The sequence below is a fragment of the Canis aureus genome, chromosome 2 (assembly GCF_053574225.1).
Source record: "Canis aureus isolate CA01 chromosome 2, VMU_Caureus_v.1.0, whole genome shotgun sequence".
NCBI classification, from domain to species: domain Eukaryota; kingdom Metazoa; phylum Chordata; class Mammalia; order Carnivora; family Canidae; genus Canis; species Canis aureus.
In genome coordinates this window covers 6258407-6285161 of record NC_135612.1, presented here as the reverse complement: position 1 = coordinate 6285161, position 26755 = coordinate 6258407, and the positions used below count along the sequence as shown (strand labels likewise).

The window sequence follows — 26755 nt, the reverse complement described above, 5'->3', positions numbered from 1 at the left end:
ATGTTACTTTATATTGAGAAGGGGTTTAGGCAGACAGGATAAGTTAAAAATCTTGAGATGGGGAGATGATCCAAGTGAGGGCAAATGCCATCACATGCGTCCTTATAAGAGAGGGGTAGAGGAAGATTATATATAAAACAAAAGGATAAGGTTATTTTGGGAGGGAAGACAGAGGTTTCAATGATAAGGCCCCAAACCAAGGAATATTAGCAGTCATCAGATTCTGGGAGAGCCAAGAAATAGATTCTTCCCTAGAGCCTCTGGAGGGAGCCTGGTCCAGCTAATCCTTGATTTCAGCCTACTGATACTGATTTTACACTTCTGGCCTCCAGAGCTATAATAGAATAAATTCATGGTTTGTTTTTAAGTCAGCAGATCAGTGATTGTTTGCTACAGCAGCCATAGTTGAGTGATATTTGATTAATTTGCCTTGAATTTCTGCTTCATATTTGACTTGATTTCTCTTTTTCCCATTTCCATTATACTTGGTAATTACTTGTGATATCCCAATGTAATGTTCTACCTTGGATATGCTCTGGGTTCTGAATAATTCTTAAATCTCTTTAGTTCTGTCGTCCCCCTCAAAAGTTAATTCTTCTTATGTTATATTGTTTCAGGTCCTTGGTGTGGATCCCTAAGGTTTTGATAAAGCTATCCATACTGCTTATAGTTGCTAAGATCTCCACATGTAAACATAGTATTTCCTTTTTTACTATAGCCTAAAAATCCTCCAAAATGTATGGACTTAAAACAATATTTTATTTCATTTTATCTCTCACCATATCTGTAGGTCAGAAATTTGGAAGAGTTTGTTGAGAGAGAGTTCTCCATGTCTCTTGCATTTCTGCCCATCTATTGAACAAGAACCACTGATATTTGTTTCATACTATTTTCTCAAGGGTGTTTGTGTTTCTCGTTGCTAATGAGCCTTGACGTACAGACAGAGTATCTCCCTTTGAGACAGAAGGCACACGTGTCTCGTGATTGGGGCAATAAAGATAATGCCTCCCTCTGGGCAGTTTGGGCAGGTTTGTTAGCAGTCCCTTCAGAAGATTAGGGAAGGGGGTAGTTGCCCTCCCTAGTTTGGGCTACTCAGCTATGACTCAAAACCACAGTATGTGCAACATCTGTCTGGACAACTTCATCTCATTCATTTACACCTTGGGTAAATAAGATGAACTGATGCCAACATGAAGTTCATGCTTCTACTGCTTACTATGCCAAGGGTAATAAAGTCCTTAGGCTTTTTCTTTGAAATGTTGTTTTCTTCCAGCCTCCATGAAATTTAGCAGAGACTAACTTGTTAGCTTTAAAGTAGAATAAGATTTCAGACTCTTCATAGTTTGTGACAGAACTCATTTTGGTGGTTCTGGTGCCCAGTATCTCAGCTCTGTGTAGTCAGTTAGTGACTTAAAGCTTAGGGGTGCTGGCTGAAAATCTTCCTCTACTTTCATGCTGCCCCAAGATTTCTCCATATACATCTTGCAAGTGATAGGTTGGACTTATTCACAGCATCACAGTGTCAGGGCAGTCTGATTGCTTATAGGGCAGCTGTTGCCTTTTATGACTCCACCTATGAAGTCATGCAGCCTTATTTCAGCAGAGTTGTTAGTTATAAGCAGATCACAAGCCCTTCTGGATTCAAAGGAAGAGGAAAGAAAACCTGCCCCAATATTCACGAAGAGCATGTGGGACTAGACCTATTATTACAACTATTATTATTTTTTGGAAAATACCATCTACCACAGTGGGAGAAGCATGGGTGGAACCTAGAAATATCACAGTAGCATTTTTGCACAAGTTACATAAGCTTTCTAAGTCTTAGTTCCATAAATACTATCATACAGCCCACCATATGGTAAGAATTCAAGAAGTCAGCTGATATTAATATTTCCAAATAGTTAATTATACTTTGCATGTTTTTCTATGTACAGCTTTCTTCTCTTTGGTTCTCTTTCCTTCAAATACCAATTGTCTTAGTCTTCTTGGACTCTAAGCTCTGTCTCCTCTAGAAATACTTTCTAACTTAAATTTGTTATTGTATTTAACCAAGTCATTTAAAAAAATGTACAGTCTATATTTCTAACTACTTCTTAAGTCTTAAAATTCTTTTTTAAAGAAAAAATTTTAAAAAAGTTTCAAACTTACAATAAGGGCTCATTTTTTAAAAAAGATGATATGGTAACTGCCTTGCCAGACCTCTCCCTCTCTTAAAGAATCTCCAGAAATGACTATGGCTGTACAAGGAATGGTAGCATGATTCTTATGTGTCAGTTTGGCTTGACCATAACACCAATTATTTAATCAAACACCAATCTAAATGTTGAAGGTATTTTGTAGACATGCTTAATAATTACAATCAATCAGTTGTCTAAGTAAAAGAGATCATCAGCCTTTCTAATGTGGGTATGCCTCATTCAATCAGATGAATTCATTTAATTGTCTTAAGAGTAAAACCTGAGAGGTTTCCTGGAAAGAAGGAAATTTGTCTCAAGACTACCAAAAACAAACAAACAAAAACAAAAAAACAAAGCCTGGATTTCCAGCCTGCCATACAGATTTCAGATTTTACTGACTAGTCTTCATAATCAAGTGAACCAGTTCTTTATCATAAATCTCTCGCTCATTCTCTCTCTCTTCCTCTCTCTATAACAACCAGTTGTATATATATATAATATATACACATATTATATATATACATAATATATATAATGTGTATATAAACTTTTATATTCACATATATCCGTGTATGTGTATAAACGCATACATATATACAAACAATTGGTGTTTTTCTCTGAAAACTCTGTTACAAATGGTATAAAAAATATTGACTCAAGCAAATGACAGAGACAATTTGAACCCTTTAATAATAATGATATCTAATACGTATTGAGAATATTCTCTAAATTATATGATTGTTATATTAGCTTATTCCATACCATAATTAGAATGTAGAGTTCTTATATGTACAAATGAGAAAGCAATGGTTGAGTAAAGCTAAGCAACTTGTTCTGGTCACTTAGGAGGTAAAAGCCAGGACTAAGACCTGATGTTATGCCTTTCAACTCTAGAGCATGTTGCTGTAACCCATTCATGTAACAAGTAGCCTTAGTATTTCTTATAAAACATCAATAGATTATTTGATTCATATCTGAAAAATTTTCTCAGTTTTTGGCAACTCAAAGTATAAAGCATTTTTAAGTGAAGAGTGGAAAATTAGTTGCCTCTTTAAGGGCAACTTTTCATCTTTTCATTTATATAAAATATAAATTTATCAGAGTAAAAGCATCTTACTAAGATATCCCTGTGATGGAGTTTTATTATCAAATCAAATATGATGTCAGAATATTTTCACTAAGAACACTGATGTTCTCCTATTTTTAACTGACATAAAATTTAACTTTCACTTCCCTATTATAAAAACTATATCTGAATTAGTGAAATATTACAAGATAGAAAATATAATGAAGAAAAAACAAACCATAACCTGATCATTCAGATATAATTACAAAATATTTTAGTATCCAACCTCCTAAAAATTCAAGGCATATTATGACAAATTTTACTGTATTAAAATATGTAATTTGGTTTTTGCTTTCTGCATAAAAAGCAGAAATTACATGTAATTTAATATGATTTTCAATGGATAAAGTGTATGAGTCATAATTTATTTACAGAGGCTCCTACATTAGACACTTAGTGACCTGTAGAAACACTATATTACAAACAACACTTGATACTCTCACACATATATGTCTTTATTAATTTTTGGTGACTTCTTTAGTAAAGTATCCTGAAATTAGAATTTCTTGCTCAGCAATTATGAACATTTTAAACTTATATATTTTTTGCCCTCCAGTTTTATTAAATTTACTAGCCTCCTAGCACAGTTTTTTTTAAAATACTAATTTTTTGAGATCATCAAATGTTTAAATGATTACAATTATTCTCAAAATTTCTTAATTCTTTTAGACTTCTACTCTATTAAATCTTATATAAAGGAAATGATAACACTTTTTACAAATTCCTGATATAATTAAATAATAAAAGCAAGTATTGAGACTATACTTGAGCTTATTCTATTTCCTATGTAACACAGATAATATAGGATATTCTTTGCATTGTTTCATAATATCTGTGAAACAGACACTAACATTTTCCTGAAAGAGAGGGTATGACTTCCACAAAGTCACATTAAGGTATTAAGAGTGAAGAAGGACTTCTGCTTCAAGAAATGGAATAACAGAGACTGCGTTTATCTCCCCCCTGAGACAACCCAACCTGAAAAAAAACAGACAAAATACATGAAATGATGGTTTTCAAGGCATTGGACATCAGGGAAAAACAGTGATCTCTGAAAGATGGAAATCAAAGGATGTGACCGCTAAAATTGCACCAGATTATGGCTTTGATAGACTACACCAAATGTGATACAGATAGGACAGCCCAGGCAAAGTACAGAATTCCAGGAAGAGAAGAGAGAGAGAGAGACAAAGCTGAATCCAGGGAGACCAAGACAACTGGTGTTTGAAGGACAGAACCAGGATGAAGAAAACTGCACATAGAGATAACTAAAGATCTGCAAAAGGTCTCCAAAAAGTGCTGGTCAGTGCATACAGGAAAGCCATCGAATGGATTATAGGGAATTATACTTGATGTTGTTTTCCAGTGAGAGTAAAAACCTCATAACTCAAGGAATATTACTTAGAAGTACTTTGCATAAGTAGAGAGAATAACTGCTGCTTTGACGCCACTAAACAAATATTAAAATCAAGATCCAAGAGTATCACTGATTTTAAGTAACTTAACTACATCCCTTAAGAAAACTCAAAAATTTTTATAGGAATACAAAAATATCCAGGACCCAGCTAGGTAAAATTCATAATGCCTCTCAGTCAATAAAATATTACCAGGCATGTGAAAAAGCAGGAAAAAAATGACCCATTACAAGAATGAAAATCAATCAATTATAGTGGATCCAGAACTAGCACAAATATAAAATTAGAAAATATGGACATAAAATGTTACTATAATTATATTAAACATGTTTACACAGTTAAGTAAAGATAAGGAAGATATAAAAAGGTCCAGTTGAACTTTTAAAAATAAAAAGTACAATGTCTGAGATGAACCATACATTGAATATAACTAATAGCAGATTAGGCATGACAGAAGAAAGATACTTGAACACATAATCAGATAAATGATCAAATATGGAACACAGAGGGGAAAAATAACTTTTAAGAAATGAACAGAGTACCAGTGAACAGGAAAATATGCATGTAATTGGAGTTCCCAAAGGAGAAGAGAGAGTGGTGAGAAAGAAAAATATTGGAAGAGTAATAGTTGAAATTTGCCAAATTTACTTACTGACAAAAATAGACCTATAGAGTCAAGAAGGTCAATGAACCCAACCCAAGAAATATGAAAACACTAAACCAAAGCATACCCTATTCAAAAACTGCTCAAAATCAGAAATAAGGACATAACCTTAAAAATATCCAAAGGGAGAGAAAAGTTACATTCACAGTAACAAACATAATGATGACAGCAGATTTTTCATCAGAAATAATGCAAACAAAAAGATTGTCTAGTAACATCCTCAAACTACTGAAAACAAACAACAAAACAAAAAATATCAGCCCAGAATTCATTATCAATACTAAATATTTCTCAAGAAATAAGAAAGCTAGACAAAGATAGTACAAGGGAAAAAAACCCCAAAACAAAAAACCTTCCAGGCTAATATCTCTCACAAACTTATATACAAAAATGCTTAACAAAATATTAGTAAATCAAATCTAAACATGTATAAAAATAATTAATTTTACAACAAGGATAAGCAGAATTTACTCCAGGTATAGAAAACTGGTTCAACATTCAGCAATCTAAAATATCAATGTAATCCACAATAGCAATAGGCTAAAAAAGAAGTTGATCAATTGACATAATAATATGATCAATTAACACTTCAAATGCATTTTACAAAATCCAATACCATTTATGAGAATAAAAATTCAGCACGCTAGGAATAGAGTACCTTTTCAATCTAATAAAGAATATCTCCAAAAAAATCTCTATAGCTAATATTGTACTTAATGATGAAAGGCTGAATGTTTTCTCTTAAGGTTGGAAATAAGACAAAGGAGTCCTTTCTTATCACTTTTTTCAACAAGTGTATTGAAATTTCTAACGTGAACAATAAGGCGAGACAAAATATAAGGTATCCAATTAGGAAAAAAAAAGGACTTAATTTGAGGTTGTGTATATAGAAAATCCCCAGAATACGCACACACACACACACACACATATTTATATATTCCAAGAATTAACAAGTGAGTTAAACAAGGTCACAGGATCCAAGAGCATTACAGAAAAACAAATTGTATTAATGCATACTAATGAGAATCATAGGGATACTGAAGTTTGAAACATAATACTATCTAAAATTTCTTCAAAACAAATGACCTTGAGAATACTAGACCAGCCTGAAACTATTGATTACAAGTAGATCTGCCCTATAAGAAAATTTAAAGGGAGCTTCTCAGGTAGAAAGAAGATAATACAAGATGGAATTTAAGTATACACAAAGCCATGAAGAATAAAAAAAAAACATATTCTAAATAGGACTTTTAAAAAATCATATAAATCTTATAAACAGATAACTATTTAAATAAAAATACCATTTTACTGTGAGAGTTTATAACATATGGGTAAAATATATAAGAGTAATACTTGAAAGACGGATAGTGGAGAAATGAAAGTATATTTTAAGGTTTCTATACTTTACATGAAGTGGTATATATCACTTGGAGGTAAACAGTGATGTTTAGGATGAATAACATAAGCCCTAAAGTAACCACTAAAATAATAAAACAAAGAGTTACAGTTAGTAAGGCATAAAAAAAGAAAACCATGCTCGATATATAAGGTGGCGGGAAAAGAGAGGAACATAACATAATAGAGAAGGGATAAATAAAAAACCAGTAACAACATGGTAGCTTCAAGACCACCCAGATGAATCACACAATAAAAATGAATGATCAAAACGTTCCAATTAGAAGGCAGAGTGGGTCAGAGTAGATAAAAAAAAAAAAAAGACTCAGCTATCTGCTGCTTATAAGAAACCAACATTAAAATGAAAAACACAAGTAAGTTTAAAGGAAAAGGATGGAAATGATATACAATACAAGATAAAGGAAAATTGAGTATATTAATACATAAACACAAATATAAAATAAATACTATACAGAGTAAATTTTAGAGAAAAGAACATTATAAGGGATAAAGAAGGTCGTGTTCTGATTACAAAGAGATCATCAATAAAACATACAATTTTAAATAAGTATGTTCAGTCAGTAAGGATATAGATGATTTGAGCAACACTATTGACCAGCTTGATCTAATTTAAAATTTAATTTTAAAACATTCCACACACCAGAATACATATTCTTTCAAGCATGCATGGAACATCTATGAAGGTAGACCATAATCTACAGTATATCAAATATGTGGAGTGCTATCAAGTGCTACTAGAGTAGCACTTAAGAAGAATAATATATCAATAAGTACCTTTATTAGAAATAAATTCAGCTGCTACATTAAGAAACCAGAAAAGTAACAAAAAATCAAATTGAAAATAACTGAAAAAGGAAAATATGAAAGATCAGAGTCGATATCAATGAACTGGAAAAGACAGAAAAATCAATAAACTAAAAGGTGGTGCTTTGAGAAAATCAACAAATTAATAAAATTGAACCTATAGGGGCACCTGGGTGGCTCAGTTGGTTAAGGGTTTGCCTTCGGCTCAGGTCATTGATCCCAGAAACCCAAAGTTGGGCTCCCTGCTCAGTGGAGAGTCTGCTTCTCCCTCTATTTCTCCCTTTGCCTCTCCCTGCCCCCAACTCATGCTTGCTCTCTCTCTCTTTCTGTCTCTGTCTCAAATAAATAAATACAATCTTAAAAAAACAAACAAACAAACAAATAAAAAACAAAACAGAAAACAAAACTTTGAGCCCATGAATTAGCAAATATTGGCTGTGGCCAAATTTGGCCCTCAGTTTATTTTTGAATGGCCTTTGTGCTACAAAAATACACACACACACACACACACACACAAACTTTAATGGTTGTTAATAAACAAAAACAAGAATTTCTTTCTTTTCAAAGGCTGAATAATAGTCTATTATGTGTATGTACTACAACGTATCCATTTGTCCATTGATAGACATTTAGGTTGTTTCGACCGCTTGGCTATCGTGGACAATACTGCAATGAACCGGGAAGTGCTAATACCTCTTTCAAGATCCTGTTTTTAATTATTTTGAACGATACTCAGATGAGGAATTGCTAGATCACATGGTAGTTTAATTTTTAATTTTTGAAGAACCTCCATACTGTTTTCCATAATGGCTGGATTTTATATTCCTACCAATTATATATTCCTACCAATAGTGTCTAAGTGTTTCAATTTCTCCATACGTTGGAAAACATCTGTTATTTTCTATTTTTTAAATAATGGCTATCTTAACAGGAGGAAAGTGGTATCATGATTTTTACTTGCATTTTCCTGAGATTTAGTAATGTTCAGTTTCTATTCCTAAACCTGTTGAGCATTTGTATGTCTTCTTTGCAGAAATGTCTATTCAAGTCCTTTGCCCATTTTTTAATTGAGTTTTTTTGTTTTCTTGTTAATCAGTTCCTGCTGTATGCTACAACATGGATGAGTCATGAGAATATTATGCTAAGTGAAATAAATAAACCATCACAGAAAGACTAACACTGCATGATTCCATTTATATGAAGTGGCTAACTTAGTCAAACTTACAAAAGCAGAAATAAAATGGCAGTTCCCATGGACCGAGGGAGAGGAAACAGCTGCTATTCAGTGGATATAGAAATTTAGTCAGGAAAGATGAATAAGTACTGGATGTCTGCTGTACAAAAATGTGCATATATTAATAATACTGTATTGCACACTTAAAAGTTTTTAAAAGGGTAGATTTTGTTAGGCAATTCTTTTACCACGATAAAAAAAAAAAAAAAAAGGAAGAGAAAAGAGAAACAGGTAACAGTAAACTGATGTGGGCCACAGCCTAACATAGTTACTTTCTGATTTTTTAAAAAAGATTTCATTTATTTATTTGAGAGATAAGATAAGAAAGAGAGATTTAGAGAGAGAGCAAAAGCAGGGGGAGCAGCAGGCAGACAGAGAGGGAGAAGCAGGCTTCCTGCTGAGCAAAGAGCCTGATGCTTTGCAGTTCCATCCCAGGGCCCAGGGTCATGACCTGAGCTGAAGGTAGATGTTTAATTCACTGAGCCACACACGCACCCCAAGTATCTGATTTTATATAGAAAAATATTTAAATTTGTAGTTAGAAACCATCCTACAAAATGAACCCCAGACTCAAATGGATTTACTGGTAACTTCTAACAGATATTTAAGAAAAAAAAATACTAATTCTGCCCAAACTCTTTGAAAAAATTAAAGAATTCTAAGGATCCAACATTATCCTGATACTAAAGTCATGTAAACATATTGTAGAAGAAAAAATATTACAAACTAATATCCTTCATGAACTTAGATGCAAAAATCTTAAACAAATGTTAGTACCAAAATCCAACAATATATAACAAGGGTGAATATATTAGCTAGTGGAATTTATGCCAGGATTTGAAAGTTGGTTTAACACAAGTACAATAAATTAATGTAACTCACCAAATTAATAAACTAAAATGCAAAACAATAACAGCAAAAATAGATCATCCTAATCTGCAGAAATAATTTCACAAAATTCAATAATCATTCCTGATAAAACTCTCAGCAAACCAGGAATAGAAGGAAACTTTGTTAATCTGATAAAGACATCTGTGAAGAAAGTACAGCTGATATTGTACTTAGTTGTAGAAAACTGAATACTTTCTTTCTAAAATTAGGAATAAGATATGAGTGCCCTCTCGCACTGCTTCTATTTAACACTGTCTTAGGAATTCAAGACATTCCAAAAAAAAAAAAAAAAAAAGACAGTGCAAAACTTTTTTAAAGTAAGAAAAATAAAGAAAAGTTATGTGTATTGGAAAGGAAAAAGTGAAATTATCTTTATGCACAGATGATATGATCATCTATGTAGAAAATCTGATGGAGTCTACAAAAATGCTACCAGAATGAATAAGTGAGTGTAGCAAGATTTCTGAAAACAAAATTTGATTTCTACATACTAGCAAGAAAAGTCAGATATAATTTTTTTTTAAATCAATACCATTTAATAGCAACAAAAGTCAAAATACTGAGGGATCTGATCTGAGTAGGGTATATAATCCCTACTCATAGAAAACTATAAAATATTGCTGAGAAATTGGAGAAGTAGTTAAATGGAAAGATAATAAATATTCAGGTCTGCAGATCAATATCTTTAAGATTTTAATTTCTCCCAAAGTTGGTTTTAGATTCTACACAATCCCAATCCCAATCCCAGCAGTTTTTTGTTGTTGTTGTTTGTTTGTTTGTTTTAGGAAATTTACATTGAAATGCAAAAGCCCTAAAGAAGTCAAAACAACTTTAAAAAAATAAGAATTGGGGGACAAATAATAACTAACTTTAAAACTTAGTATGAAGCTACGTTATAAACTTTACTCGCTATACAATTTATTCTGAAGTATTATATTTCATAGAGTCAAATTATATCTGTGTCCCTGAACGTAGACTTCCGAGAAAACTCATACATATATGACATGTGTTGGCAATTGTCAGAATATGATTTTCAACCAAGTTTATTTTTTCCAAAGATTTTATTTATTTGTTTGACAGAGAAATAAGAGAGGGCACAAGTGGCGGGAAGGGTGGGCAGAGGGAGAAGGAGAAGCAGAGCTTGATCCCAGGGCCCCAGGATCATGACCTGAGCCACAGGCAGACACTTAACCTACAGAGTCACCCAGGAGCCCCTCTACCAACTTTCTAAGGGTATTCAGTGGAGAGTGTATAATCTTTCAAATTGCCTCGAAACAAGTGCATATTCATATGCAATACTTAAATCAATCCTGGTGACATCTACAAACATTACTTAAATCAAGACATAAATGTAAACCTAAATGTATAATATTCTATAAGTTTGGGTTAGGCAACCCCTCCTTACATATGATTTTATTTTTATTTTTATTTTTATTTTTTTATTTTTATTTATTTTTTAATTTTTATTTATTTATGAGAGTCACACACAGAGAGAGAGAAAGAGGGGCAGAGACACAGGCAGAGGGAGAACCAGGCTCCATGCACCGGGAGCCCGACGTGGGATTTGATCCCGGGAAGGATCGCACCCTGGGCCAAAGGCAGGCGCCAGACTGCTGTGCCACCCAGGGATCCCTATTTTTATTTTTTTACATATGATTTTAAAACCAGAATCCATAAAAAAAATGAATTGTAATCTATCAAAAAGTTTAAAAATCTCTTTGAAAGACACTCAGGACTGTAAGAATGTGGATCCATAAAAAATGCTAAATGGCATGTATGAAAATATTAAAATTCCTAAAACACACTGTTAAATAATGAATAAAAAGCCAATACATAAACTGGGAGAAAAATATTTGCTAAGCATATATCCGGTAATGGGCTTATATGTAGAATACATAATATTAAAACCTAATATGAGTAGCAAAAATCTAACAAAAATGGGCAAAATTCAGAACAGACGTTTCACTAAAATCCTGGGAAATGCACATTAATAACACAATGGGATTCCATTTTACACGTGTCAGAATGACTACAATTAAATAGCTCACGATACAAGTGCTGGCAAGGATGTGGAGAAACTAGAACTTTCACACTTCTCTGGTGGGAAAGTAAAATATTATAATCACTTTGGACAACAAGTTAGCAGCTTCTAAAAACATCAAGCATACACATACCATATAATCCAGCCACTCTAATCCTAGAAGTGTAACCAACATTTTTTTTTAAGTATGTTGTTGGAAAGGTTTGTACAGGAATGTTTATACTCACTTTATTAGTAATAGAGCTAAAAAGTTGAAACAACCCAAATGTTCATCAACAGGGGATCTAGATAAATTGTGGCTTGACCACAGAACGGAATCCTATTCAGGAATAAAAGGAACAAACAATCCATAAAACGACCTGAATAACTCTTGAAATAATTATGTTTTGTAAAAGAAGCTAGGGCCCTCCAAATACATACATTTGTATCTTTTATATATGTTTTGGCTCTTGTCTAATTCCATTTATACAGAATTTCAGAAAATCAAAAAAAAAACATATTAATAGAAAACAGGTCAGTGATTGCCTACAATAGGAGTGCAGCAGAGAGGAGCATAAAGCAGCATAAGGAAAGCTTCGGGGGTGATGAATATGTTCACTATATTGCTAGTGATGGAATTCACTGGTGTCCAAATATGTCAAAGCAGGAGAAACTGTAATGCTTTAAATATATGCAGTTATCATAGGTCAGTTACGTCAACACAACATTAAATTAGGGCTCAAGTCACCCCTCCCTGCAAGTCCCACAAAGATGAAAAAGCAGTAAATGTGGATTTTGCAATTTTGCATTCTAATTCTAGATCCTTCACCTTGTAACCACTGAACTATATCATTATACTCCACTAGTCGTGGGAAACAATAACGAGTACTTTTTGGCACCCCAAACGCCATGGGGTCCTAGCAAATCACTCTTGAAAGGTGGAAACCTCAGATCTGAAGTGAACACTTGCTTTTTACAGCCCTTTTCATTTATCACTGTCCACTCACGCAGGGCAGTGCGGGGAGGGGTGTAGCATCATGTTGACGGCTACAAGGTCTTTCCCCTTAAAGCATATCCCTATGGTTCTGGGACTGAAACAAAATGAAAAGACAATTGCTGTGACACTTATTTTTCTCTCTCAGGATATCCAGGCAAGAAAACGGGTTCTGTCCACTTTGGAGATCGTCTAGACACTTGTGTTGTAGCTCACTCTAAAGGTTCAAAAAAATAAATAAATAGAAGTTTCATGTTTGTCACTGTTTCTACTGCTTCCAAGATTTCAGCATGTCAGTCGGGCAGCCTGCAGGCTTATGAGATTTATTGAAGTACGGAGGACATGGCATTATCTGTCCTTTGAAACTATAATGAGGATACTTTAGTAGATGGAATCTAATTTATAACAAGGACCTATACCCCAGATAATGAAACATAGCCTATTAAGAACTTACATAAACAAGGGCTATGATGCAATGCCAAAACAAATCATTTTGACGTGTTTTAGAAGTACGGGGGGCTTCTTCAAATATCATCAGGAATAAGTCATTTGGTGTTTCAGGTTCATACCTCAATGCGGTTGCTGTCACGATGAAAAATTAGACTTTTTGTTTACTTAAAATTTGAAATGCCATGATTTGGTACTTGAAAAATGATGTGGGAAAAATGAATGTCCTCCTGTTTGTGAAAAATGGGTATTTTATTAGAGCAAAGTAGGAAGGAGGAGGGAGTGCTCATCTGTACTGGTAAAATAGTGTTTACACAGGAAGAAATATAACAATGGGGAGATCACTGGGGACGAGGGGAGCAGAATCACTTAGGGAGCTGATGACAACAGGAGCCAAGAATACAGCCTGCGCCCAGCACTGAACCACCTCTTGGTCCCTATACACGCGTAATGAAGAAATGCATCTCGAAGTAAGACTCATATTTCACAGCAGCATGAAGCTCCCCAGTTAGAATGCATCTGTTAATAATAAAAATTTCCCTTCTGGAATGAGAGTTTAATAGTTCTTGTTCATGCTTTAAATAGAAGATCACAGCAATAAATCAGCATTATGATTTTAGTAGGTAGTAACATATGAAATGTAATATATTGTTTCTGGCATCTCATTTGGTCAAAATTAAGTTAAAATATTCACCCAAAGGGACAGATTGATAAAATAATAATTATAAACATACATCCTGAGATATTTTGTACTTTGTGCTTACTAAAAGTACCATTAGATTTAACATGCATATTATCTTTATTGTCTTGGTAAGAAAATATTGAATCATTTTATTGAACTTTAGAAGCTAAGGGTTTGTTTCCAATAACATTTATCAAAATAAGTTGACACACCTTACTGGGTTTTTCAACATGTTTTCATATATTCACTTAATGAATTTCATTAGTTACAAACATATGAAGGTAATTATTCAGAAATTTTTTAAAGAATAAACACTTATATTAGTGGCTTTAAATGGGACATTTTAATTTTAGATTTGTATGTCAATTCAGTTGCATTATTTCCATTGCCCCCATCTACCTGTACACACACACACACACACACACACACACGTGCTAGTATCAAAATTATCAGATAATTTTCCTGGTAAAAATACATATGAATACAGATACCATAGATACAAATATGCACTTATGAAATACAAAGATATACATAATATAATTTTAAAGGGTATTACTAGCAAGCAAGTTCTATATCTTATTCATCTTTTTATCTGTACCTATACTTAATGCAATATATTGCAAAAAGTAGGTTCTCAATAAGTATTCACTGAACTAATAAGAATAAAATAGTAAAAGAATAAATAAAAAACTGGACAATATTAAGGGTAACATTGGCAGAGAATCTAAAATGCGAGGCTCTCATTGATGCTTCTAGTCCAGCAGGTGTAGAACACCCTCTTTGGAGAAAGGAATGTGCAATTAATACTGAGAGACACAGATTATGTACACCTCACTCTATGGGTCCTTGTGAACTCTAGGTGTTTAAGAAGTACTTTTTACTAGGTTGAAAAATTGTATTTATATTTCAATACTGTTGCAGTTTTTGTGGGTTTTGTGTGTGTGTGTGTGTGTGTTTTACATTGTTGGCTATGGAATTTTACTAATGCTTTCAAGAACGTATACTGATGCTTCATAGTGTTTTTCACTCGTCAACTTAACTGATATATCAACAGTTTATTTGCTGAGGAATCATTACATTCCCTGATGCATATTCCTTACTCATGGTATCTTAGTTGTTCACCATATATTTATTTCATCACTAACTTGTTTTGCAGAATTTGACTTATAATTATTTTATTTTCAAGCGGAATGTCTGATGAAACAAAGCACGTATAGTTTTATAAAACTGCCCCAAGATCAATATTTAAGACAGTTAAAGCATATCACTAAAATATTTTCTCATTTGCCAAGAATAGTATGCATAAACTTTATTTTAAAGAGTAAGTCATTCAATGCCTTTAATGTTTTGTGCCAATCTATTTACATGCTCTTGTTTATGGAATATTAATATGATTCATTTTATTGAATATTAAATCAAAGCCACATTAGAATTTATTGTATTTTATGTCTTACTATATGGTGTTGTGAGTCCTCCAGCTTTGTTCTTATGGATTCTCTTGCTCATTTTGTAGACTTTTCATGGCCATGTGAAGTTAATAATCTGATAAACAATTACTACAAAATAAAAAGAAAGATTATGTTGAAATTACAAACTATATAAACACATAAATGTGAGAATGGTCATCTTTATAATACGGAGTCTAACAGTTCATGAATGTGATAGATTCCTCCATTTATTTAAGGTCTTCTTTAATTTCCCTGAGCAATGCTTTTTCAGTTTCCACGTGGAAGTCTTACTATTTTTATTTATTCCAAGATATTTGATATTTTCCCGTACAATTTTAAACAATAGTGTCTACCAGGCCAGCACTAAAGAAGAGTTGGTGTAGACATACTAATAGCAGACAAAGCAGATTTCAAATGTAGAAGAATTATTAAGATGAAAGACATTTGATAGTGATACTAGGTAAAACCAAAGTATACAAATCTGAAAATTGTGAACACTTAACATATGCCTAAATAATTAATAAACTGAAGAAGAGAGAGGGAGAGAGAGAGAAACTAGAATTTATTTGATTTCAGTAGTTACCAAAAAGCTAAAACTGGTTTGAATCTCTTTCCTTTCTTTCTTCCTTCCTCCCTCCTTCCCTTTCTTCCTCTCATTCTCTTTCTCTCAACTTTTTCTTTTTTTTTTAAGTTTTATTTAAAAATATTGATTTAAAGGGGCATATGCACCCTGATGGTTCTAGCAGCATTATCAACAATGGCCAAATTATGGAAATAGCCCAAATGTCCATCAACTGATGAATGGATAAAGAAGTAATGGCATATGTATTTGGCTATTGTTGATAATGCTGCTAGAATCATCAGGGTGCTTGTGCCCCTTCGAATCTGTATTTTTGTATCTTTGGATGAACACCAATTGCTGGGTCATAGGATAGTTCTATTTTTAACTTTTTGAGGAACTTCCATACTGTTTCCCAGAGTGGTTGCATCAGTTTGCATTCTCAACAACAGTGTAGGAGGGTAAGAGGGTTTCTTTGACCCTACAACCCAGTAATTGGACCAGCTGGGCTTAAGGGATATATTCAGAACATTCTATCTTAAAACAGCAGAATGCAATTTATTTTCAAGTGCACATGGAACATTCTTCAGAATAGACCACATATAAAGTCACAAAACGGGCCTCAGCAAATGCAAAAAAATATTTTTCTCTTTCCTTACCACAATGCATGAAACTAGAAGTCAACCACAAGAAAAAATTTGGAAACACTGCAAATACATTGAGGTTAAACAACATGCTATAGTTGAACAAGTGAATGGGTCTACTGGGAAATCAAAGAAGAAATAAAAAAAAATAAGTTAATGGAAATAAATGAAAATGAAAACACAATGCCCTAGAATTTTTGGGATGTAGCAAAAGTGGCCCAAAGAGGGAAGTATATAGCAATATAGGCCCATCTCTTCTCAACTATGAATTGATTCTTGGCTTTTGAGGTTTTCTTAACTTCTTGTCCAGTCAACAATTCATTTAGATTTATCTTTTTATTATTTTTTATCCTATATTTTACTCAGTTTTGGGAGGAGAATTTCCTACGTGTAACTGTACATAAGGACAGAAGACAAAAGTGGAATTTTCCTTTTCATGTCAGTGAAATATGAACATAAGCTGGACGAGTGTAGGTCCTTTGCTTACACGATAACTGCAGAGAGTGCTGGGAAAGTGGGTTTCTGGATTTTCCTCATGAATTTGCTACTTATAAGGTCAAATTTTTCTAAACAATAGGAATGGTAATAATAATAATGATAATGATAATGATAATGATAATAATAAATAATGTTCCTTCTAAACCAGAAATGTTAAATAGGTCATAAATTGCCAAGCATCAATAAAAAAATACAGCTCAATATTAACATACAACTTTGTCACTTTAATTGTTCATATTATGCATAATCTAGATTTTTCTTTTTCATTTTTAAGCAAATATCACAAGCCCATTTCTAGGCCAGAATCCATTTCTTTTTCTTCTCACATGACTTTTTCTTTTTTTTAATATATATATTCGATTTACCAACATATAGTATAACACCCAGTGCTCATCCTATGTGCACTCTTTCAGGCTGAGCTACAAGCAATACCAGACCAGCCTTGTGACGGAAAGTGGCCCTCACCTCCCTGGCCTTGTTGTACAATCAATATATGTGGTTTTCCAGGTGGAGCTGCAGCCAGGGGTTTAGCAATCCCAGGCTAGCACTACTCATCTGAATTTCTATCCAGGCACCTGCTCTGGGCCTAATTGGCTGAGACTTTGCAGAGACTTATTTTGGGGTGAGCCCTGAAAAATAGACCTCATTTGTCCTCCATTTACACTGCATGTCACCTGATCCCTGGGAAACTGGCATTTTTCTCTTTTACCTCTTGCCTACACTGTCAAGGTAAGTAAACAAAATCTTGATTATCACTTTGAGTTAGACTCATGGTTCTCTTGGCCACTCATACAACAGACAACTTGCAATATTTTTATCAAAGGATTGTTAACACATTTTTCAATGATAATACGGCTTACTAATGCTTAATCTAGGTTTATGTGAAATCAGTACCTTAATATAAATTCTTCAGTAGCATAAAAGTACACAGAAAACAGAAAACGTTGCTAAAGGTTTGATTTGAGCTAATATGTTGTACACTTAATATATTACATTCTCCACTGTTCTGTGGAAATGTTGCTGAAAGAATGAATTTGGTCATAGGTAGAAATAAGAATGATCTTAGCATCCAAATGTATGCTAAAATATAAATAAAAATTATTAAAATTGATAATATATTGGGGGTGGATGAAATAGGTGCAAGAACAGGTTTGTAGTTATAAGATAAATAAGTAAAAAAAAAGATAATGTGTTGATGTTTTACTCTGAAACTGTTAAACAAGATCATTGACCAATTACTGAGGAAAAAGGATGAAATAATTATTATTTTTTCATCTGTTGCTGAGGAAGTGGCAGGGATACAATATAGGGTGTTTATACAGTTTTATATTTGTATGCACCATTTGCTTACTCTAGAATTGTACCCTTCAGTACTCAATAAAATTTTTAATTAACCAAACACGCTCCTTAGCCATATATCCAGTGAAAAATGGTTTATCATAACATGAGTGCAAATATAAACTTAAGCACATATTTAAGGAGGGCATCATGTTTTGAAAACAAATTCAAAAAGCCAGGTTTCTAGCAGAGGATTACATGTCATTACTCTAATACTGATTTGATAGGATCTGTTTCTTGCTAATGAGAAATGTGCTTGTGGTAGAGTTGGTAATTAAAAACAAATGCCCAATGGTTATATTTCAGGTGTGAGAAATCATAGACTTAGTAGAAAATTCTCAAGCTCTTTTTATTCAAATTGAAGAGCAGTAAATTATTTAAATGATGAACATCTTTGTTTTTCATATGCTGTTATGTGAAATGTGCCACAACTGATGAAAAATATTTGTGGGAAGTGACAGGATAACTCAAAGAAATGTACTTTCTGTGCCGTTGCAGAGACCTTCCCTGCAATTATTCTATAGTGTTCCTTTGTTCCAGGAAGTACCATTACCTTAGGGCTTATGTCATTGGCTTCTTGTTAACTTAGTTTGTGTTGCAAATCTCATGTTAGTTGTGAATCCAGGTACATTTTTTCCCCTAAGCACTATAAGCTTTACAAATGAGTTATAATTCAGATTGCTTAACATATTTTGAATGCTTTCCCTTTTAGACTTTCAAAAGACCCAGAAATATATCTCATCTGTTTACACTTGTTTTATGAAAATAAATAAGCCTGTAGCCTTTAAATAATATTCTCAAATTTAGACAATGTGTCATCTGAATTTGTACTATTACCATCAGTACAATAGAGTTGTGTTTAGAAAAGATGGCTTTCTCAGCTATCAGATAATACCCCAACCAAAGTATCTACTTCACCCCCATTCTAAATAGCCAAACTGCCTGATTAAGCCAATAGTGTTCATTTAGTCTATATCGATAATTCTTGTTTATTCCTTTAGCATGCTGAAAATTAAGCATTTGGGGACTTGCTAATACAGCAGCATACATCTGCTTGCATCTTGTTGTTCTTTTACAAAAAAGACAATTTGAAATGTTCAGTTCATTTATTTATTTTTGAAATGTTCGGGTTAAAATATAACTTTGAATTGGAGAGGAGTATCAAATAAATAATATTTTCTTTAATCATTGTTTTCTATGCAGAGTTTACTTTGGACTCCTTAGTTCTATAAAATGTACAGATTGCCATTTTGTCATTAATTATCTTCATATAGCATTAGCCTATTTCATAAAATATTTAGTCAATAAGGTACTTCAAGGCATGTTTGGAAAGTGCATTAAAACATCTCTCAGTTGAGGAGAAATTATATGAATTGAAAAGCAACTTAAAAATACTTTTTAAAAAAGCAATTTAAAAATACAATTTTATCAGTTTTGAAGAATTACTACATCTTATTATGGTTATATTTATTAAGGTTATTAAATGACTTGAAGTTTGAAAGATTCTTACACAGCAGGGGTGCCTGGGTGGCTCCGTTGGTTAAGCCTCTGACTCTTGATTTGGACTCAGGTAATGATCTCAGGGGCATGAGATAAGCCCCAGTCACGCCCCCCACTACTCCCCGTTCGGGATTGGGCCCCATGTCAGGTCCTACATTGATGAGATCCACCCTCAGTGGGGACTCTGATAGAAATTCTCTCTCTTTCTGCCCTGCCCCCTGCTCTCTCTCTCTCTATCTCTCTCTCAAATAAATAAATCTTTTTATAAAAAGAAAGATTCTTACATAGCAAGTGGATGTTTGGGGATTAAGTAATCTAAGATAATATTTGAAATTTAATGTAGACAAATTCTTAGATTTAGTATTTTTTAGTGCAAACTTATTTTTGTAGAGTTTGCTTAAATAAGTAGGGTATTCAAATACATATGAGTGCAGTTATGGTTTAATTTTCCTTTAAGATTCTACAGAAATATAAATGAATAATATCAATTAACATCCAGAAAGCCATTTGTTTTGTCCTATAGAGATTTAGCCTGAATTTGTCATCCTTTTCTTCCCCAGTCTATGTGAAGACTTTTAAATAATCTGAATTATTTACTAATACTTATATTTAGCAAGTTTAAATTCCTTTTCTGATGTGTCGAATTTCTTTGCAACAAAAGTAGCTTACCAAATTAGTGTTTTGCTTCAATGGTGTGTTTTGTCCTTACCTCTTGAGCTTTGAAATTATTTCACAGAAATCCTTAGGCCACAGATATTCTTTTTAAGGAAACTAAAATTGGATCTCACTAAGATCTTAGAAAGTGTGACTCTGGCTAGAAAAATTTGGTTCAAAATACTAGAAGACTGTCACATAATTCTCAAACAATTCTCTTTCTTATGTTTCATGTGCCCTCTACATATTAAAGTTTGGATTTCCATGAAGAAGAGGAAGGAAGCCCAATTAGGATCCCCAAATATGCCCTTTCCAAACTTAAGTATAAATATTATATAAATAATAAATATATAAAATATATGCATACAAATATGAACTAAGCTACATATATACAACACCATGGATAAATTTAAAGAAAAATTTAAGTCTGGAAGAAGTCAAAGTAAAATAGAAGTATTAATTATCATAATTTCAATGATATGGCTTTGCCATTTCTGAAATTTATATGAATGATTAGTTGGTATACAACATCGAAACTAAATTAATTATTCTACTAACTCTCTTTGCTATTTCTTTACTCTCATTTTCTATGCAAAAAAATAATTACCTTCCAAATAAACTTTATTTTATATTTAAAACTATTTCTTACCCATAAATTTCACCATTTTGAATAAAAAGTACTTTTTTTCCCTGAGACTATAAAGAAAACTAATTTACTTTTTATAAAAGCAGAGTTGAGAGATTTTCTTCATTCAAAATTTCTGATTTCCAATGGTTAGGCTTATTATGAAATCTAATATTACTTTAATCTTGAAATGTCAAAGAGCTCAGAAATATCTTATTAGCCAAGTATACAACTATTCTACGAGGTAGACCATTAATTAAGTAACTAGTTAATTCTCTAGTTAAATAAACATTTGCACCATAAAGTAAATAAAGGTGTCACCCAGATATTGTTACATGTATGGCTAGTGCTACACTTTTGTACAAATGCCCAGGTTAATGAATTGATCCTAAATTATAAATTTTTATTCAAGTGTGAATAAACAAGTCTGCTTTTGTTTCAAATGCTTCTATGGCCCTTCCATTTCTTTTGGCCTAACCTGTCTCCAGTTTTGGCCACTTTTTCTGCATCAGTAACCACTGTAAGGACCAACTCTGCATGGGTTCTTCTAACTTCAGGCAGGCCTCCCAGAATTGCTCCTTATCTGGCTGCCAGGGTGCACGCCTCCATTGACTCTTGTCCCAAAGCTTTCTTCTTGCCACAGAAGCTTGTGACTTCTCAGCACCTGGTTAGAGTCTGTGCCTGTGGAGAAGAAAATAAAAATAAAAAGTGCTGTTGAGTTATCACCCTGTGGGAGCAAATATTCCCCTGTTTAGATCAAGAAAGTCAGGGGAGGAATGCTTTGTCTTCCATCCTCCTCTGGCTTATCATGGACTTCCTTGGGACCAGAATTCTTTAATCTTTCAGAACAGTCTCCTGAGAACAGCACTTGGTTCCAAGTGGTAGTAACTTACTACCACACCTTCTTGTTAACTCCTTCCTTGCATCACCCTTTCTGTCTTATTTCTGCCTCCCTGCTATTATACTCCCTAGTAAAGTAACAGCACCTAAGTCTATGCTTCCAGTCTGATTTAATAAATTAGGTTTTCCAACTCTTCTTTCTATTCAAGCATTGTCTTTCTACAGATAGTCTTCCCAGGGCAGAAAATTTAAAGTTCAAAGGTTTGCTGAGATGTTACATCTAAGCAACATTAACGATAGGGAACTAATATAACCAGGATCTCAGAATCATTTACTGTTGAGAATTAAGACTTTAATTGCAAACAGGTCTCTGTTTCTATTTATTCAGAATTCTGATGAGTATTCACTCTGGCATCACTTTAAAGCTTGACATTTAATTATGCATTTGGAACAAAAAAAATCCCTCTATCTTATTAAACAGAAGACTTAAATATTTTTAAACCAGAACTACATGAAGTCTTCAATAGAAATGAAAATTATTTGGAAATCATATTTTTGAAATAACAGTGATATGAAATAAGTTTAAAGAAGCTTCTCAGGATTAAATTAGTAAATACACTCAGCATTATGATACATAATGACATTTAATCTTTAAAACCGCTAATATTTGGGCAAGTAAACTTTAAAAAATAGTGTTAGTCATCATCGGTAAATTTTGTAATAAATCACTTATATGTAAAATATTCAGCATATGTTGGGCTGGGCAAACTGGCAACTGCTCAAAGTTAAAATTGCCAAATGTTTTAGGGTTATTTCCTCTAATTAATACCAATATTGGTATTTGATGTTTATGTATGCCTAGGAACCTGCAGAAGTAAGTGCAAACTCATTTCATTTCAATGAAATGTTCTGTTGTGTCTGTAGAGTTCTGGAATTTAAATGCAAACCTTTGAGGTTAAACAACTGTGTTTCTGATTACAGAACTTTACCATATCATGTGTGTATACATTTAAAAAAAATAATCAATATGAAACTCTTTCTTTGTTGTCAAATAAGAAACAGCAAATTAATTTTGCCTTTGAATTATGTGGAATTGAATTATACAAGGAAATCTTGGCAATGCTCCTTCTTTTAATTAACATTTTGTCAGATCATCAATCTTACTTTCTCCCTGCGTGCTAATACCCAATTTGTTTAGTATTTACTTAAGCCCATATCTGTTTCCTAAAGAATTCTTATCTAGTTAGTTAAGATGTCTCTAAGCATCAGACCAAAAGCAATGGTGATAATTTCCCACCATATTTAACCACAAAATGAAGAGTCCAGTACTTCATCCTGAAATCCATAGTGCTTTCTTAATGAATTAGGTTGGAAGCCTACACACAAATTTTATAGGTAAATACAATCTGTAGCACAATAAAGCCAGTTTAGAAGAAGAGTAATCTTAATATGATCAAAAGTGTGTTTAGTAGTAACTTTATATCTCTGAAGCAATATTATTTTTTCTTTCAGAAATCCAAGCTGAGCTGATTATTTCTCAATTTGATCGCAAAATTGAAAAAACAATGCGTTTTATCCTCTGGTCATTGGCTCTGCCCATTTCAGAAGCTTTATGCTGAAGATATTAGAAGGTGCAATTACCTCATGGATCAGTGACTACTAAGCTGATATGTCATTGATTTTTTAAACCATGAGGTGAAGTGAGCTCAGCTGAAGTGGATCAAAATGTCTCAACCCTGTGAGAAGGTCTTTTTCCCCATGTCTTTGTTGCAGCTATGCAGGGGAGAATCAACTTGGTAGGAAGGATTTTGGTAATATTTAGTCTACACCAAGCAGAGAAAAGAAATTTCATTTTAAGAGTGACTTCCTATATAAAAGTGTATTATAATTCTTTTTACCTCAATTGCCTAGACCATTAGTAAATGATATTGACAAAGACTTAGGCATGAGCTTGGCTGCAAATAAAAATGATGAACTGAGCAGAACATACATTCTTGGTCTCTTAATTAAAAATCAGGAATTCAATGACTCAAATATCATACATTCCAAACTGACTTAGTATTTGAATAGTCACGTTCTGTACAGTAATCTTTAGAGGAGATTTAATCCCTCAATTTTAAATACTAATCCAGAAACACACACACACACACACACACACACACACACACACACACACAAGAAGAACAGCAAAATGAGGCTAAGTTAGAAGAGAAATAAATTTAGACTCGATCTTTAAATAGAATAAAGACAGGAATTACGGCAAATATCATGAAAAAAATAATCAATATGGGCTCAATCCAGAACTCAATAAACTAAACTTCATCTTTCAAGCAAACTGAAGTAGTTTCAGATCTCTGCTTTTCTGGCTTTGAGAGTTTATTGGTAAACTATTCAGAATTTTAAATCTATTGCACACATAAAAGCCTTTTTGGAGGCATCCGGTAGTAATAAATTTAATGAATGACTATACCATTGACACATTTTATCTCATCTTGTTAATATGACTTAATAGTTAAAACCAAAAGCAAAGCTTATCCAAAGAAGAAAGAAAAAAAAGGAGGGAAAGAAGGAAAGAAGAATGGAAAAAAGAAAAACACTATCATAAATATATATCCATATTTATCTCATGAAAATAGATTTCGAGAGATTTTTCCTAACAAAGATTGTAGCTATCAAACAAATCCTTCATAATGTCAGTATGGCTAACCTTAAATTAACTTAGCACTTTCGATAGAGGGAACATCATTAAGTTGAGGCCATCTCGCCTTAACAGGAGGAAAAGATAATATTTTATTAAATATTTGAGAAGTGTTATGTCACAGTGGGAAAGAGAAAAGACTAGCCCGACTAAGTGGGTTCAAATCCTAGTTCAATCATTTGCTAATCATGGGAATTTTGCAAGTTACCCAGTCCTTTTGCGTAACTACCCCTGCCATAAAACGGGGATACACTGTGCATGTGAGTTGCAGCTCTCTTAGAATAGTATGGTAGACAGTGGGCAATATGTAAGTATTAGCAATTATTTTTATGATTTTTAATGAAAGAACACAAATTGAAACTCTCTAACCTAGATGCTGTCTACTTGAAGAATTCTCCTTCCCACAGATTCTGATACTCAAGCAAATCTCTTGTGTTGGTCTTCATTCTCCTACCTACTGCTTCTCCCTCTCCAGCCTGCCCCCAAACCTGCCTATAAGCCTCCTCTTGGTTTTGGCCATTTCTGAGCTTACCTTTCCTCAGTCACAAAACTTTCCTCCAAAGGGTCTCCGTGTACTTTATAGCACGATGCCAGGTCTTCTTCTGCAGCCAGCAAAGGCACCCTCTCTGGCTGTGCACCCTTCTTGATAGACTGCTGAGAGTCACCCTAGAGGCATGTGGTGGGATTCCACATTCTGGGCTGGGAAAAGTCCCTAGTCTACCCCCAGCTCTTCCCCAAGACAGTAGGTACTTAATAAACACTTTTAAACAAATTAGGAGGAATAAGGTAGAGATTATGTTTTATATCTTATCTTTGAATCTTAAATATGGAGATAAGACTATTTTAGGATAATTTTAATTCAAAGTTACACGAAAACTGATAAAATTTTAAATAACAAAGTAGATTTATTTTAATATCTGGAAAACCTTGCTCTAAATGATTTTTCAAGGATTTTTGTGACCAAATATACTATTCATAATACAACTTATGTTATCATTTTTTCTGATTTAGAAAAGCAATGATTTCTGTATTTCTCCACACATGGCTGAAACTAAATTAATAAAATAAGTGAATTTCATAATATTTTCCTTTCCATTTTTGAGACTCTGAGGAACTATTTTTGTGTCAGAGTTGAATGATCAGTGAATTATCGTCTGTTATTTTAGCAGTTTTAAGAGAATTGGCAATGGTGCTTAAAATATATTGGAGTACAAAAATAATGGAGCAAAATATTATGACACAAAACCCAAATCTTTATTCTTAGAACTGGTCACTAATTTCTGCCATTTCATCTTGTATATTTGAGAAGCTGTGCCTTTCTCCCAGTACATTCATTTTGTTATATACCCTTATCTGTGAGAAAACTACAACTTCAACCAAATACAAATATGGCTAAAAAATAGATTTTATTTTATTTTTTTAAGTAGGCTCCACACTCAATGTGAAACTTTAACTCATGACCCTGACATCAAGAGTCGCATGCTCTACTGACATCAAGAGTCGCATGCTCTACTGACTGACCTCTGAAAACTAGATTTTAAAGCTAGTATCTTATCAGCAAGTAAAATAAATGTGCTATAAAGACACTGTCCAAGTGGGGAGTTTTCACTAATTTATGTCTCGCCTAGAAGAGTCCCAACAACTATTCTTTCTTAGGAGCCAGTATAAAATTGACCTTTCATAACAAAACGAGCAAAAAAATCAATAAAACATGTCAGCATCTATCTGGATATTAGTATATAATACTTAAATATATGTGTCTACTGCATTTTTAATTTAATATCACCCATTCCTTCCATTTTCATTTATTCTGTAAAAATGTAATAGATTATTCACACGCTTTCTAAGATAGCCTTTATAATGTAATGCTAATTCACTGCAGTCATTCAATATGGCTTAGTAGTGCAATTATAATAATGGCAGTAATTTATACATCTATACTCCATTGTCCTTGAGCGGCTAAAGGTATGCTCATTTGTCCACACTTTTCCATGGAATGAGCATGGCAGTTCACTTAAATTCTTCAGGGCATATCTGCTCTAGCTTGGTAGCTAAGTCAGCATGTGGAGAGGAGTCATACA

The 26755-nt window shown here is 33.2% G+C and overlaps 2 long non-coding RNA genes across 3 annotated transcripts in view; one reads left to right on the top strand and one right to left on the bottom strand.

Moving 5' to 3' along the window:
- LOC144290050 (uncharacterized) overlaps nt 1-21811 on the bottom strand; it is a 98809-nt gene extending 76998 nt beyond the window's left edge. For both annotated transcript variants that reach the window (XR_013357918.1, XR_013357920.1), the window contains exons 1-2: nt 21615-21811; nt 15325-15426 (exon numbers count right to left, since the gene is read on the bottom strand). This is a non-coding gene — a long non-coding RNA (uncharacterized LOC144290050). The remainder of the gene's footprint in view (nt 1-15324; nt 15427-21614) is intronic.
- On the top strand, nt 1641-23953 carry LOC144290054 (uncharacterized). The gene is made up of 3 exons (XR_013357921.1): nt 1641-1858; nt 17433-17748; nt 23489-23953. It is a non-coding gene; the product is annotated as an uncharacterized LOC144290054 (long non-coding RNA).
- The last annotated feature ends 2802 nt before the right edge of the window (nt 23954-26755 follow it).